The 14,366-nt window shown below is 44.2% G+C and overlaps 1 protein-coding gene across 3 annotated transcripts in view; it reads right to left on the bottom strand.

Annotated features, from left to right (window-relative positions):
- The window catches only part of LOC129817780 (signal-induced proliferation-associated 1-like protein 1), a 286,608-nt gene that overhangs the window by 152,245 nt on the left and 119,997 nt on the right, over positions 1-14,366 (bottom strand). For 2 of the 3 annotated variants that reach the window (XM_055873334.1, XM_055873338.1), the window contains exon 2: positions 10,734-10,782. The exons of the other annotated variant lie outside the window; for it this stretch is intronic. The gene's annotated coding sequence lies outside the window, so the exon portion shown is untranslated. The remainder of the gene's footprint in view (positions 1-10,733; positions 10,783-14,366) is intronic. 3 annotated transcript variants of the gene reach the window in all.

Genomic DNA, 14,366 nt, shown 5'->3' with positions numbered 1-14,366 from the left:
GTGAGTCTGTATGGTAGACTGTATTCAGTAGTTAGGTGAGTCTGTATGGTAGACTGTATTCAGTAGTTAGGTGAGTCTGTATGGTAGACTGTATTCAGTAGTTAGGTGAGTCTGTATGGTAGACTGTATTCAGTAGTTAGGTGAGTCTGTATGGTAGACTGTATTCAGTAGTTAGGTGAGTCTGTATGGTAGACTGTATTCAGTAGTTAGGTGAGTCTGTATGGTAGACTGTATTCAGTAGTTAGGTGAGTCTGTATGGTAGACTGTATTCAGTAGTTAGGTGAGTCTGTATGGTAGACTGTATTCAGTAGTTAGGTGAGTCTGTATGGTAGACTGTATTCAGTAGTTAGGTGAGTCTGTATGGTAGCCTCTATTCAGTAGTTAGGTGAGTCTGTATGGTAGACTCTATTCAGTAGTTAGGTGAGTCTGTATGGTAGACTCTATTCAGTAGTTAGGTGAGTCTGTATGGTAGACTGTGTTCAGTAGTTAGGTGAGTCTGTATGGTAGACTGTATTCAGTAGTTAGGTGAGTCTGTATGGTAGCCTCTATTCAGTAGTTAGGTGAGTCTGTATGGTAGACTCTATTCAGTAGTTAGGTGAGTCTGTATGGTAGACTCTATTCAGTAGTTAGGTGAGTCTGTATGGTAGACTGTATTCAGTAGTTAGGTGAGTCTGTATGGTAGACTCTATTCAGTAGTTAGGTGAGTCTGTATGGTAGACTCTATTCAGTAGTTAGGTGAGTCTGTATGGTAGACTCTATTCAGTAGTTAGGTGAGTCTGTATGGTAGACTCTATTCAGTAGTTAGGTGAGTCTGTATGGTAGACTCTATTCAGTAGTTAGGTGAGTCTGTATGGTAGCCTCTATTCAGTAGTTAGGTGAGTCTGTATGGTAGCCTCTATTCAGTAGTTAGGTGAGTCTGTATGGTAGACTCTATTCAGTAGTTAGGTGAGTCTGTATGGTAGACTGTATTCAGTAGTTAGGTGAGTCTGTATGGTAGACTCTATTCAGTAGTTAGGTGAGTCTGTATGGTAGACTCTATTCAGTAGTTAGGTGAGTCTGTATGGTAGCCTCTATTCAGTAGTTAGGTGAGTCTGTATGGTAGACTGTATTCAGTAGTTAGGTGAGTCTGTATGGTAGCCTCTATTCAGTAGTTAGGTGAGTCTGTATGGTAGAATCTGCTATGTTGAAGCCAGCTGCTCCTTTTCTCAATCCTGACCAGGGCCATAGAAATGCAAACTCGGTCAGAAGATGTAACCTAGCTTTTCAATGTCCACCATATTTGCACCAAAAGTTCCAACTTCCAAGACAACGAAATTCTGGTCAGAATACAGAGTAGAATATTTTTGTTCTGGAATGTTTGGAGCCAATATGGAATGAAAGTTTACTAACTCTGTTTGAATTATAGAAGAGCTATGGCTTTGAGGTCGACCATCCAGTAAAGTCTGGCCAATAGCATCTCTTCCTCTCCTGAGAGCGAGGGGCGGGGTCAGAGTGGGCTGACACTGTCAGAGCTGTCAACACCGGACAGGAAACACACTAAAGCCACCTCTGGTTCTCTTCCTGTATCCTCTCCCAGGTTAAGGAAGTTTGAAAAGGCCCAGGTTGTTCAGAACAGACAGAGGGCCAACCTCAGTGGGGTGGGTTTACAAACACAACAGAAATTATATTTATAAAGGCTGATATGCACTATAAAGAGATGCAAAGTACTTGGTCACTTTTCAAGAGCATCTTATGGTAGATCATTTACTAGAATAATGTCAAGCTGAGGTCTACTGCTTTCAGAGTCTAAGTTAATATATTTTGGTTCCTGTCCAAGGCCTCCAGCCGAGGCAGCCCAAAGCCTCCAGCCGAGGCAGCCCAAAGCCTCCAGCCGTGGCAGCCCAAAGCCTCCAGCCGTGGCAGCCCAAAGCCTCCAGCCGTGGCAGCCCAAAGCCTCCAGCCGTGGCAGCCCAAAGCCTCCAGCCGTGGCAGCCCAAAGCCTCCAGCCGTGGCAGCCCAAAGCCTCCAGCCGTGGCAGCCCAAAGCCTCCAGCCGTGGCAGCCCAAGGCCTCCAGCCGTGGCAGCCCAAGGCCTCCAGCCGTGGCAGCCCAAGGCCTCCAGCCGTGGCAGCCCAAGGCCTCCAGCCGTGGCAGCCCAAGGCCTCCAGTAGTGGCAGCCCAAGGCCTCCAGAGCAGATGGAAATTAGTAGGGGTGTCGTGTGCTGGATGAAAACTAACGTTTCCACAGACAGATTGGTACAGATTGTGAGTGAAGAGAAAGTGTGAGAGAGAGAGAAAGAGAGAGAGAGACAGATAGAGTGGCAGAGAGGGAGGGGGTGCACAGAGTAATGACTCTTCACTCCATGTGAAAGTGTGTGGGAGTGGAAGGAGTGCAGATAGGGAGGTAGAGAGAGATATATACAGGAAGATAGAGGACATTGCAATAGAGAAAAATACAGAGATATTGAGAGCGAGAGAACGAGAGCGAGAGAACGTGAGCGAGAGAACGTGAGAACGTGAGAACAAGAGAACGAGAGAGAGAGAACTAGAGCAAGAGAACGAGAGAACGATAGAGAGAGAGAACAAGAGAACGAGAGAGAGAGAGAGAGTCAGTCAGCATAGCTAGGGGTCAGTCAACAGTGACCTCTCGTCTCATCTGGGAGGAAGGAGAAAGGACACAGACATCTAGAGCCCTCAGGCACATTCTCACTACACAACAACTAGAATACACTCAGAACACTGAATCATGACCTCAACATCACGGAGAAAGCACAATACACTCAGAACACTGTATCAAGGCTACAGAAAACCATATTACACTCCTTTGTCTACAATACACTCCTCCTGTAACACTGCATCAAGGCTACAGAAAACCATATTACACTCCTTTGTCTACAATACACTCCTCCTGTAACACTGCATCAAGGCCAGAATAAAAAAGGGCAGCTCTTGACTGCAGAGCAGACTGGAGAACTACTAGCTGTCCTAGAACTACAATACACTCGTAACAGCGGATCAAGTCTGAACTAGGGTACATTACACTGCTATAACCCTGTATCAGCCATGTGGACAAATACCTGGACCATATGCTGCCATGACAGTCTTTATCTGAAGAGGTTAAAAGGTGAAGATGATCTGGGAAACGCTACACTAGATGGGTGAGATTTTGGCTCAGGCACGTGATGTTGGCCAAAGGGGGTCCTCTGTAACAGCTGCAGACCGTGGTTAAAAAAAACAAAAAGTGTCAGAGAGAACAATAGGTTACTGTGTCTGGGACAGAATCGACAGGAAGTAGGGCTCTTCAGCAAACCTCTAAATACTACAGCACTTGACAGACAGTGTGACACTACAGGCTGGCTAGTAGGATCACTGACTGGCATTCCACATGAGTCTATACAAATCAAAATCCAAAACTTTATTAGTCACATGGGCCGAATACAACAAGTGTAGAAATGACAGTGAACTGCTTACTTACAAGCCTTTAACCAACAGTGCAGTTCAAGAAGAGTTAAGAAAATATTTACCAAATAAACTCAAGTAAGAAATGTAAAAAATAATAATAAAAAATAACACCATAACACAACAATAACGAGGCTAAATACAGGGGGTACCGGTATTGGGTCAGTGTGGAGGCTATATACAGGGGGTACCGGTATTGAGTCAGTGGGGAGGCTATATACAGGGGGTACCGGTATTGAGTCAGTGGGGAGGCTATATACAGGGGGTACCGGTATTGAGTCAGTGGTGAAGCTATATACAGGTGGTACCGGTATTGAGTCAGTGTGCAGGGGTACAGGTTAGTTGAGGTAATTTGTACATGCAGGTAAGTGATCATGCATAGATAATAAACTGCGAGTAGCAGCAGTGTTAAAAACAGGGGGACGGGGTCAATGTAAATAGTCCAGGTGGCCATTTGATGAATTGTTCAGCAGTCTTTTGGCTTGGGCGTAGAAGCTGTTAAGGAGCCTTTTGGTCCTAGACTTGGCACTCCGGTACCGGCTTACTATGCGGTAGAGAGAAAACAGTCTATGACTTGGGTGACTGGAGTCTTTGACAATTTTATGGGCTTTGCTCTGACACCGCCTGGTATAGAGGTCTTGGATGGCAGGAAGCTTGGCCCCAGTGATGTACTGGGCTGTACGCACTACCCTCTGTAGCGCCTTACGGTCAGATGCCGAGCAGTTGCCATACCAGGCGGTGATGCAACCGGTCAGAATGCTCTCGATGGCGCAGCTGTAGAACCTTTTGAGGATCTGGGGACTCATGCCAAATCTTTTTAGTTTCCTGAGGGGGACAAGGTTTTGTCGTGCACTCTTCACGACTGTCTTGGTATGTTTGGACCATGATAGTTTGTTGGTGATGTGGACACCAAGGAACTTGAAAACTCTCGACCCGCTCCACTACAGCCACGTCAATGTTAATAATGGCGTGTTCAGCCCGCCTTTTCCTGTAGTCCACGACCAGCTCCTTTGTCTCGCTCACATTGAGGGAGAGGTTGTTGTCCTGGCACCACACTGCCAGTTCTCTGACCTCCTTCCTATAGGCTGTCTCATTGTTGTCGGTGTTGTGACGCCAGCAAACTTAATGGTGTTGGAGTTGTGTTTGGCCATGCAGTCGTGGGTGAACAGGGAGTACAGGAGGGGACTAAGTACACAACCCTGAGGAAACCCAGTGTGGCAAACGTGGCGTTGCCTATCCTTACCACCTGGGGGCAGCCTGTCAGGAAGTCCAGGATCCAGCTGCAGAGGGAGGTGTTTAGTCCCAGGGTCCTTAGCTTAATGATGAGCTTTGTGGGCACTATGGTGTTGAACACTGAGCTGTAGTCAATGAATAGCATTCTCACATAGGTGTTCCTTTTGTCCAGGTGGGAAAGGGCAGTGTTGAGTGCAATAGAGATTGCGTCATCTGTGGATCTGTTTGGGCGGTATGCAAATTGGAGTGGGTCTAGGGTTTCTGGGATAACGGTGTTGATGTGAGCCATGACCAGCCTTTCAAAGCACTTCATGGCTACGGACGTGAGTGCTACGGGGCGGTAGTCATTTAGGCAGGGTACCTTCGTTTCCTTGGGCACAGGGACTATGGTGGTCTGCTTGAAATATGTAGGTATTACAGTCTCGGTCAGGGACAGGTTGAAAATGTCAGTGAAGACACTTATCTGGTCTGTGCATGCTCGGAGTAGACGTCCTGGTAATCCATCTGGCCCTGCAGCCTTGTGAATGTTGAAGTTAGTTAAACTTAATTGAATTAAAACATAAGTTAGTTGAAATCAAATCAAATAATTTAAATACAGTAAGACATTGTTAGTTTGGCAAAAAAACCTAAGCAAACATTTGTGGGTTACATCTTTTGTCCAATGGAAAATAATTGCAAAAAAGACAGATGACCTATGTAGCAAATTAGGCTAAAGTATCATTTGAGGGTGTGATCACACAGCCATCCAGAACAGCTGGTGCGCCTGACGGTGTAGGCCCATACAGTACTACTGACAGTGTAGGCCCGTACAGCACTACTGACGGTGTAGGCCCGTACAGCACTACTGACGGTGTAGGCCCGTACAGCACTACTGACGGTGTAGGCCCGTACAGCACTACTGAGGGTGTAGGCCCGTACAGCACTACTGAGGGTGTAGGCCCGTACAGCACTACTGAGGGTGTAGGCCCGTACAGCACTACTGAGGGTGTAGGCCCACACAGCACTACTGACGGTGTAGGCCCACACAGCACTACTGACGGTGTAGGCCCACACAGTACTACTGACGGTGTAGGCCCACACAGTACTACTGACGGTGTAGGCCCACACAGTACTACTGACGGTGTAGGCCCACACAGCACTACTGACGGTGTAGGCCCACACAGCACTACTGACGGTGTAGGCCCACACAGCACTACTGACGGTGTAGGCCCACACAGCACTACTGACGGTGTAGGCCCACACAGCACTACTGACGGTGTAGGCCCACACAGTACTACTGACGGTGTAGGCCCGCACAGTACTACTGACGGTGTAGGTCCGCACAGCACTACTGACGGTGTAGGCCCACACAGCACTACTGACGGTGTAGGCCCACACAGCACTACTGACGGTGTAGGCCCGTACAGTACTACTGACGGTGTAGGCCCATACAGCACTACTGACGGTGTAGGCCCATACAGTACTACTGACGGTGTAGGCCCATACAGTACTACTGACGGTGTAGGCCCATACAGCACTACTGACGGTGTAGGCCCATACAGTACTACTGACGGTGTAGGCCCATACAGCACTACTGACGGTGTAGGCCCATACAGTACTACTGACGGTGTGGGTTTATACAGCACTACTGACGGTGTAGGTTTATACAGCACTACTGACGGTGTAGGCCCATACAGTACTACTGACGGTGTAGGCCCACAGAGCACTACTGACGGTGTAGGCCCATACAGTACTACTGACGGTGTGGGTTTATACAGTACTACTGACGGTGTAGGTTTATACAGCACTACTGACGGTGTAGGTTTATACAGCACTACTGACGGTGTAGGCCCATACAGTACTACTGACGGTGTAGGCCCACACAGCACTACTGACGGTGTAGGTCAAAGTGTTTTCAGCACTTTTATTACCCTGACTGATCAAAACTCACTTTCTCGTCTGCTGAGAAATAATGTTTGGAACATCAAAAATCGCAATAAAATTGCAGTATCGAAGCGTGAGAATCGCAATACATATCGTATCCTCACCCAAGTATCGTGATAACATTGTGAGGTCCCTGGCAATTCACAGCCCATTTCACCTGCTCTCTCCCCTCTCCACTTTACAGTACAACTGTTTGTGTGAATGTGGGAGGGTGAGTAGGAGGAGAACGATAGCAGATTTCTGAGACCGCAGCGCCAGCGACGATGGGAGGAGAGGAAGTGGAGAGTGAAAGCGTTTTCTAGAACACTATGTGCTATTCTACCCTGAGAGAAAAATGAGGGTCGCCTACTCACTACTTTCCTCCCGTAAAAAAAGAGATTGTTGTGAAAAGACAAAAAGGCCCATGAGTCTGAAGGTATGGGTAATGAGCTCTGCTGAAGTGGTTGAGGGAGGGAGGGAGAAAGAGGACCTCTGACTGATACAGCCTTTTAGGGAGACAGAAAATGATCTCAATAGCTGTACTATATTCTGTACAATTATTAGTGGATTTGATTGAAACCACAGACACATTTGACCCTTATCTAAGCCCCCCCCCCCAGAATTTTGGGCACCAAATCGCAGCGCTCCAACGGACAGCAACTGTCGTCGAGTCCGACACCTCGAACAAGTGAAAGTTTTTTTAAAAATCGCATAAAAGCCAGTGAGGGACATGTCAAAAACTGACTTTTCTTTAACCACCTGAGGTCGATGTCCACGCCCATTTAAAATCCCCCTTGAATTCTGTCAGTTTTAAGCATGAGATGCGTCTCAATCCATCGCATCCGCCTATGTACCACTTCCACATCAAATCAAATCGTATTTGTCACATGCTCCGAATACAACAGGTGTAGTAGACCTTACAGTGAAATGCTGAATACAACAGGTGTAGTAGACCTTACAGTGAAATGCTGAATACAACAGGTGTAGTAGACCTTACAGTGAAATGCTGAATACAACAGGTGTAGTAGACCTTACAGTGAAATGCCTACTTACAAGCCCTCAACCAACAATGCAGTTAAGAAAATACCAACAACAAAAAAGATCAAGGATAAGATAAACAAATAATTAAGGGGCAGCATTAAATAACAATAGCGGGGCTATATACAGGGGGTACCGGTTCGGAGTCAATGTGTCATGTGCGGGGGCACCAGTGTTGCGGTAATTGAGGTAATTATGTACATGCAGGTAGGGTTATTGAAGTGGCTATGCATAGATAATAACAGAGTAGCAGCAGTGTAGGGGGGGGGGGGTGCAAATAGTCTGGGTAGCCATTTGATTAGCTGTTCAGGAGTCTTATGGCTTGGGGGTAGAAGCTGTTTAGAAGCCTTTTGGACCTTGAATTGGTGCTCCGGTACCGCTTGCTATGCGGTAGCAGAGAGAACAATCTGTGAATAGGGTGGCTGGAGTCTTTGATATTTTTTATGGCCTTTCTCTGACACCGCCTGGTATAGAGGTCCTGGATGGCAGGAAGCTTGGCCCCAGTGATGTACTGGGCCGTACGCACTACCCTCTGTACTACCCATGTTAGTTTGTTGGTGATGTAGAAGCCAAAAGAACTTGAAGCTCTCAACCTCCTCCACTACAGCCCCATCGATGAGACCCATAGCTTCTGGTTGGGGTATGTACGTACAGTCACTGTGGGGACAAAGTGATAGATGCACTTATTGATAAAGCCAGTGACTGATGTGGTGTACTCCTCAATGTCATCTGAAGAATCCTGGAATATGTTCCAGTCTGTGATAGAAAAACAGTCCTGTAGTTTAGCATCTGCTTCATCTGACAACTTTTTTATAAACAGAGTCACTGGTGCATCCTGCTTTTATCGCTTGTAAGCAGGAATCAGGAGGATAGAATTATGGTCAGATTTGCCAAATGGAGGGCGAGGGAGAGTTTTGTATGTCTCTCTGTGTGTGGAGTAATGGTGGTCTAGAGTTGTTTTCCCTCTGGTTGCACGTTTAACATGCTGATAGAAATTAGGTTAAACCGATTTAAGTTTCCCTGCATTAAAGTCACCGGCCACCAGGAGTCCTGCCTCTGGATAAGCGTTTTCCTGTTTGCTTATGGCGGAATACAGCTCATTGAGTGTAGTTTTAGTGCCAGCCTCAGTCTGTGATGACAGCTACGAAAAATACAGATCTACAGTTTATCATGAGATACTCTACCTCAGGCGAGCAAAACTTTGAGACTTCCTTAGATATCGTGCACCAGCTGTTGTTTACATAAATGCATAGGCCCCCGCCCCGTGTCTTACCGGAGGCTGCTGTTCTGTCCTGCCGATAGAGTGAATAACCCACCACCCCGTGTCTTACCGGAGGCTGCTGTTCTGTCCTGCCGATAGAGTGAATAACCCCCCGCCCCGTGTCTTACCGGAGGCTGCTGTTCTGTCCTGCCGATAGAGTGAATAACCCCCCGCCCCGTGTCTTACCGGAGGCTGCTGTTCTGTCCTGCTGATAGAGTGAATAACCCACCGCCCCGTGTCTTACCGGAGGCTGCTGTTCTGTCCTGCCGATAGAGTGAATAACCCCCCGCCCCATGTCTTACCGGAGGCTGCTGTTCTGTCCTGCCGATAGAGTGAATAACCCCCCGCCCCGTGTCTTACCGGAGGCTGCTGTTCTGTCCTGCTGATAGAGTGAATAACCCACCGTCCCGTGTCTTACCGGAGGCTGCTGTTCTGTCCTGCTGATACAGTGTTTAACCCCCCAGCTGTATGTTCTTAATGTCGTCGTTCAGCCACGACTCGGTGAAACACAAGATACTACAGTTTTTAATGTCTCGTTGGTAGGATATACGTGCTTTCAGTTCGTCCCATTTATTTTCCAGCGATTGAACGTTAGCTAGCAGAACGGAAGGCAAGGGCAGATTAGCCACTTGTCGCCTGATCCTCACAAGGCACCCGGATATTTTGCCTCGAAATCTCAGATTCCTTCTCCAGTGAATCACGGGGATCGGGGCCTGGTCGGGTGTCTGCAATATATCCCTCGCCTCCGACTCATTGAAGAACTCCTCGTCCAATTTAAAATGTTTAAAAAATTGCAAAATAATTTAAACAGGTCACCAGGGGTACTTGCTACTTTGGTTAATGAAATGAAGAGCCCATTGGAGCATTTTTAAAATCCCAAATTATACTTTTGTTACATCGTTTGCTAGCTCAGCTGGTTAGTTAGCTCTCAGTCTCACTGACCACCAAACGCTGCTAATGCTAGCTAGCTAGCAACTTAATTTAACTTTTTTTCTCAAAATGTTAGCTAGCTAAGTTAGCAATGTTATGAATAAAACTCACATCTGCTGTCGACATCAGGATACAATGAGAGCACTAGTTAGCTCCAAACGTTGTTGTAGCTTTGACTGCATGCTGACAGTGAAGTCAGAAACGTTCAGTGGCTAGCTACACTACAACCATCATTTGGCCAGGTTCCTCTGAAGCAATTGTAATGACAATCCACCACAACATACCCAATAGTTTCCTGATTAGCAAGGAGTAGTCTGTGTTAAATTTCATTGTGTATTAGAAACAAGTTTGAGATCACTGTGAGGGGAATTCGCCAGCGGTCGGTATGGGGAAATTAGCTTCACGGGTTGAGGTTGCAACAGTAACTAGGGGGGCAGGGGTTGGCAAAGGGTCAATTTTCTAATAAAAATACAAAATTTACTTCACATAACATCCCACTGGTCTGAGATAAGAATAGAAGCTCTTTTCAACTACACTGCTAGAAAAGAACAGCAGTATCCTTGACAACCAACCCAGTGCTAGAAGTCAAAAGTGAATTTGAAAACACTGCAGAGAGCACAGTTTATTAACAGTCAGTGAAAGAAAATGACACTTAAAGCAACATTTGTCTATAACCTTTAAAAGGAACATTGAAGCAACGTTTGTCTATAAACTTTAAAGGAACATTGAAGCAACGTTTGTCTACAACCTTTAAAGGAACATTGAAGCAACGTTTGTCTACAACCTTTAAAGGAACATTGAAGCAACGTTTGTCTATAACCTTTAAAGGAACATTGAAGCAACGTTTGTCTATAACCTTTAAAGGAACATTGAAGCAACGTTTGTCTATAACCTTTAAAGGAACATTGAAGTAACGTTTGTCTAGTACTTACAGGCTCCTGTCCTGTCCTGTCCTGTCCTGTCCGTCAATCTCAGGATAATCTGAAAGGAAAAAAAGGAACATTTTTGGACCAAAACAGGAACTATAAGAATATAATCATGGGAACGTCAAAGCACCCCTTTGAGAGTAAACTTGGCTGACAGAGCAGAACTAAAAGAGATTCATGAAATAACACATCCCAAAATAATAGAGGCTTACCGATATGGGATTCTTGGGTCTGATAGCGATTTTAGGGAGGCAAGTCACCAATATATGTGCCAATATGTGGTATTTTAGAGGTGAAATGATAAACAGACCGTTTCATTCACAAATTGTGCTCCAAAGGATTAACAGATACTGTACTCTAAATTATGATTCCTAAATATTAACATTGTTTGATAACCACCAAAAAGCAACTATATCCACTATAAATACAAGACATGTTCTTCTTGGGGACGTTCTTTACGTAAATGTAAATCTGAAACTGCACTTTTCACAAGATCAAACTATACACTGAAATCAGTGGTGTAAAGTAATTAAGTAAAAAATACTTTCAAGTACTACTTAAGTAGTTTTTTGGGGGGTAACTGTACTTGACAACTTTGACTACACTACATTCCTAAAGAAAATAAAAATGCACTTTCGACTCTGTACATTTTCCCTGACATGCTTAGCAGGACAGGAAAATGGTCTAATTCACACACAAAGAGAACATCCATGGTCATCCCTACTGCATCTGATCTGGCAGACTCACTAAACACAAATGCTTTGTTTGTAACATTATGTCTGAGTGTTGTGTGTGTGCCCCTGGCTATTCGTAAATTAAAAAAAATGTAAAAAGAAAATCGTGCCATTTGGTTCGCCTAATATAAGCATATTGAAACTATCAATACACAAGTATATATTTTGAAACCTGCATATTTAGTTAATATTGCCTACTAACATGAATTTATTTTAATTAGGGAAATTGTGTCACTTCTCTTGCATTCTGTGCAACCAGAGTCAGGGTATATGCAGCAGTTTGGGCCACCTGGCTCGTTGAACTGTGTGAACACCATTTCTTTCTAACTAAGACTGTAATCAATGTGCCAGAATTTTACATAATTATGACATAACATTGAAGGTTGTGCAATGTAACATCAATATTTAGACTTAGGGTTGATAAAATACGATAAAATACGGAACAGTTCCGTATTTCACTGAAAGAATAAACGTTTTGTTTGAGATGATAGTTTCCGAATTCGACCATATTAATGACCTAAGGCTCGTATTTCTGTGTGTTATGTTATAATTAAGTCTATGATTTGATAGAGCAGTCTGACTGAGCGATGGTGGGCACCAGCAGGCTCGTAAGCATTCATTCAAACAGCACTTTCCTGCGTTTTGCCAGCAGCTCGTTGCTGTGCTTCAAGCATTGAGCTGTTTATGACTTCAAGCCTATCAACTCCCGAGATTACGCTGGCAATACTATAGTGCAAATAAGAACATCCAATAGTCAAAGGTCTATGAAATACAAATGGTATAGAGAAATAGTACTATAATTCCTACAATAACTACAACCTAAAACTTCTTAACTGGGAATATTGAAGACTCATGTTAAAAGGAACCACCAGCTTTCATATGTTCTCATGTTCTGAGCAAGGAACTAAAACGCTAGCTTTTTACATGGCCCATATTGCACTTTTACTTTCTTCTCCAACACTTAGTTTTTGCATTCTTTAAACCAAATTGAACATGTTTCATTATTTATTTGAGACTAAATTGATTTTATTCATGTATTATATTAAGTTAAAATAAGTGTTCATTCAGTATTGTTGTAATTGTCATCATTAAAAATATAGTGAGTAGGTGTGTCCAAACTTTTGACTGGTACTGTATGTATGTATGGTTGTACATATGTACGTACGTGGGTGCAGTGGAAGTCGAAAGTTTACATACACCTTAGCCAAATAAATTTAAACTCAGTTTTTCACAATCCCTGACATTTAATCCGAGAAACAATTCCCTGTTTTAGGTCAGTTAGGATCACCACTATTTTAAGAATGTGAAATGTCAGAATAATAGTAGAGAGAATGATTTATTTCAGCTTTTATTTGTTTCATCACATTCCCAGTGGGTCAGAAGTTGACATACACTCAATTAGTATTTGGTAGCATTGCTTTTAAATTGTTTAACTTGGGTCAAACGTTTTGGGAAGCCTTCCACAAGCTTACCACAATAAGTTGGGTGAATTTTGGCCCATTCCTTCTGACAGAGCTAGTGTAACAGAGACAGGTTTGTAGGCCTCCTTGCTCGCACACGCTTTCAGTTCTGACCACAAATTTATGGGATTGAGATCAGGGCGTTGTGATGGCCACTCCAATACCTTGACGTCCTTAAGCCATTTTGCCACAACTTTGGAAGTATGCTTGGGGTCATTGTCCATTTGGAAGACTGGGGTCATTGTCCATTTGGAAGACGCATTTGCGACCAAGCTTTAACTTCCTGACTGATGTCTTGATGTTGCTTCAATATATCCACATTGTCCTCCCTCATGATGCCATCTATTTTGTGAAGTGCACCAGTCCCTCCTGCAGCAAAGCACCCCCACAACATGATGCGGCCACCCCCGTGCTTCACGGTTGGGATGGTGTTCTTCGGCTTGCAAGCCTCTCCTTTTCTCCTCCAAACATAACGATGGTCATTATGGCCCAACAGTTCTATTTTTGTTTCATCAGTCCAGAGGACATTTCTCCAAAAAGTACGATCTTTGTCCCCATGTGCAGTTGCAAACCGTATTCTGGCTTTTTCATGGCGGTTTTGAAGTAGTGGTTTCTTCCTTGCTGAGTGGTCTTTCAGGTTATGTCGATATTGGACTCGTTTTACTGTGGGTGTAGATACCTTTGTACCTGTTTCCTCCAGCATGTTCACAAGGTCCTTTGCTGTTGTTCTGGGATTGATTTGCACTTTTCGCACCAAAGTACGTTCATCTCTAGGAGACAGAACTCCTTCCTGAGCAGTATGACGGCTGCGTGGTCCCATGGTGTTTATACTTGCGTACTATTGTTTGTACAGATGAACGTGGTACCTTCAGGCATTTGGAAATTGCTCCCAAGGATGAACCAGACTTGTGGAGGTCTACAGTTTGTTTTCTCAGGTCTTGGCTGATTTCTTTAGATTTTCCCATGATGTCAAGCAAAGAGGCACTGAGTTTGAAGGTAGACCTTGAAATAGATCAATAGGTACACCTCCAATTGACTCAAATTATGTCAATTAGCCTATCAAAAGCTTCTAAAGCCATGACATAATTTTCTGGAATATTCCAAGCTGTTTAAAGGCACAGTCAACTTAGTCCATGTAAACTTCTGACCCACTGGAATTGTGATACAGTGAATTATAAGTGAAATAATCTGTCTGTAAACAATTGTTGGAAAAATGACTTGTGTCATGCACAAAGTAGATGTCCTAACCGACTTGCCAAAACTATAGTTTGTTAACAAGAAATGTGTGGAGTGGTTGAAAAACGAGTTTTAATGACTCCAACCTAAATGTATGTAAACTTCCGACTTAGACTATATATAATATTTTTTTTTATAATATTTTTTTAGTTTGTTATTAAAAAAAAAATATATATATATATATATTATTTTATATATCTACACACTGC

This window comes from Salvelinus fontinalis, chromosome 20, assembly GCF_029448725.1.
Source record: "Salvelinus fontinalis isolate EN_2023a chromosome 20, ASM2944872v1, whole genome shotgun sequence".
NCBI lineage: Eukaryota > Metazoa > Chordata > Actinopteri > Salmoniformes > Salmonidae > Salvelinus > Salvelinus fontinalis.
This window is presented reverse-complemented; position numbering and strand designations above follow the sequence as displayed.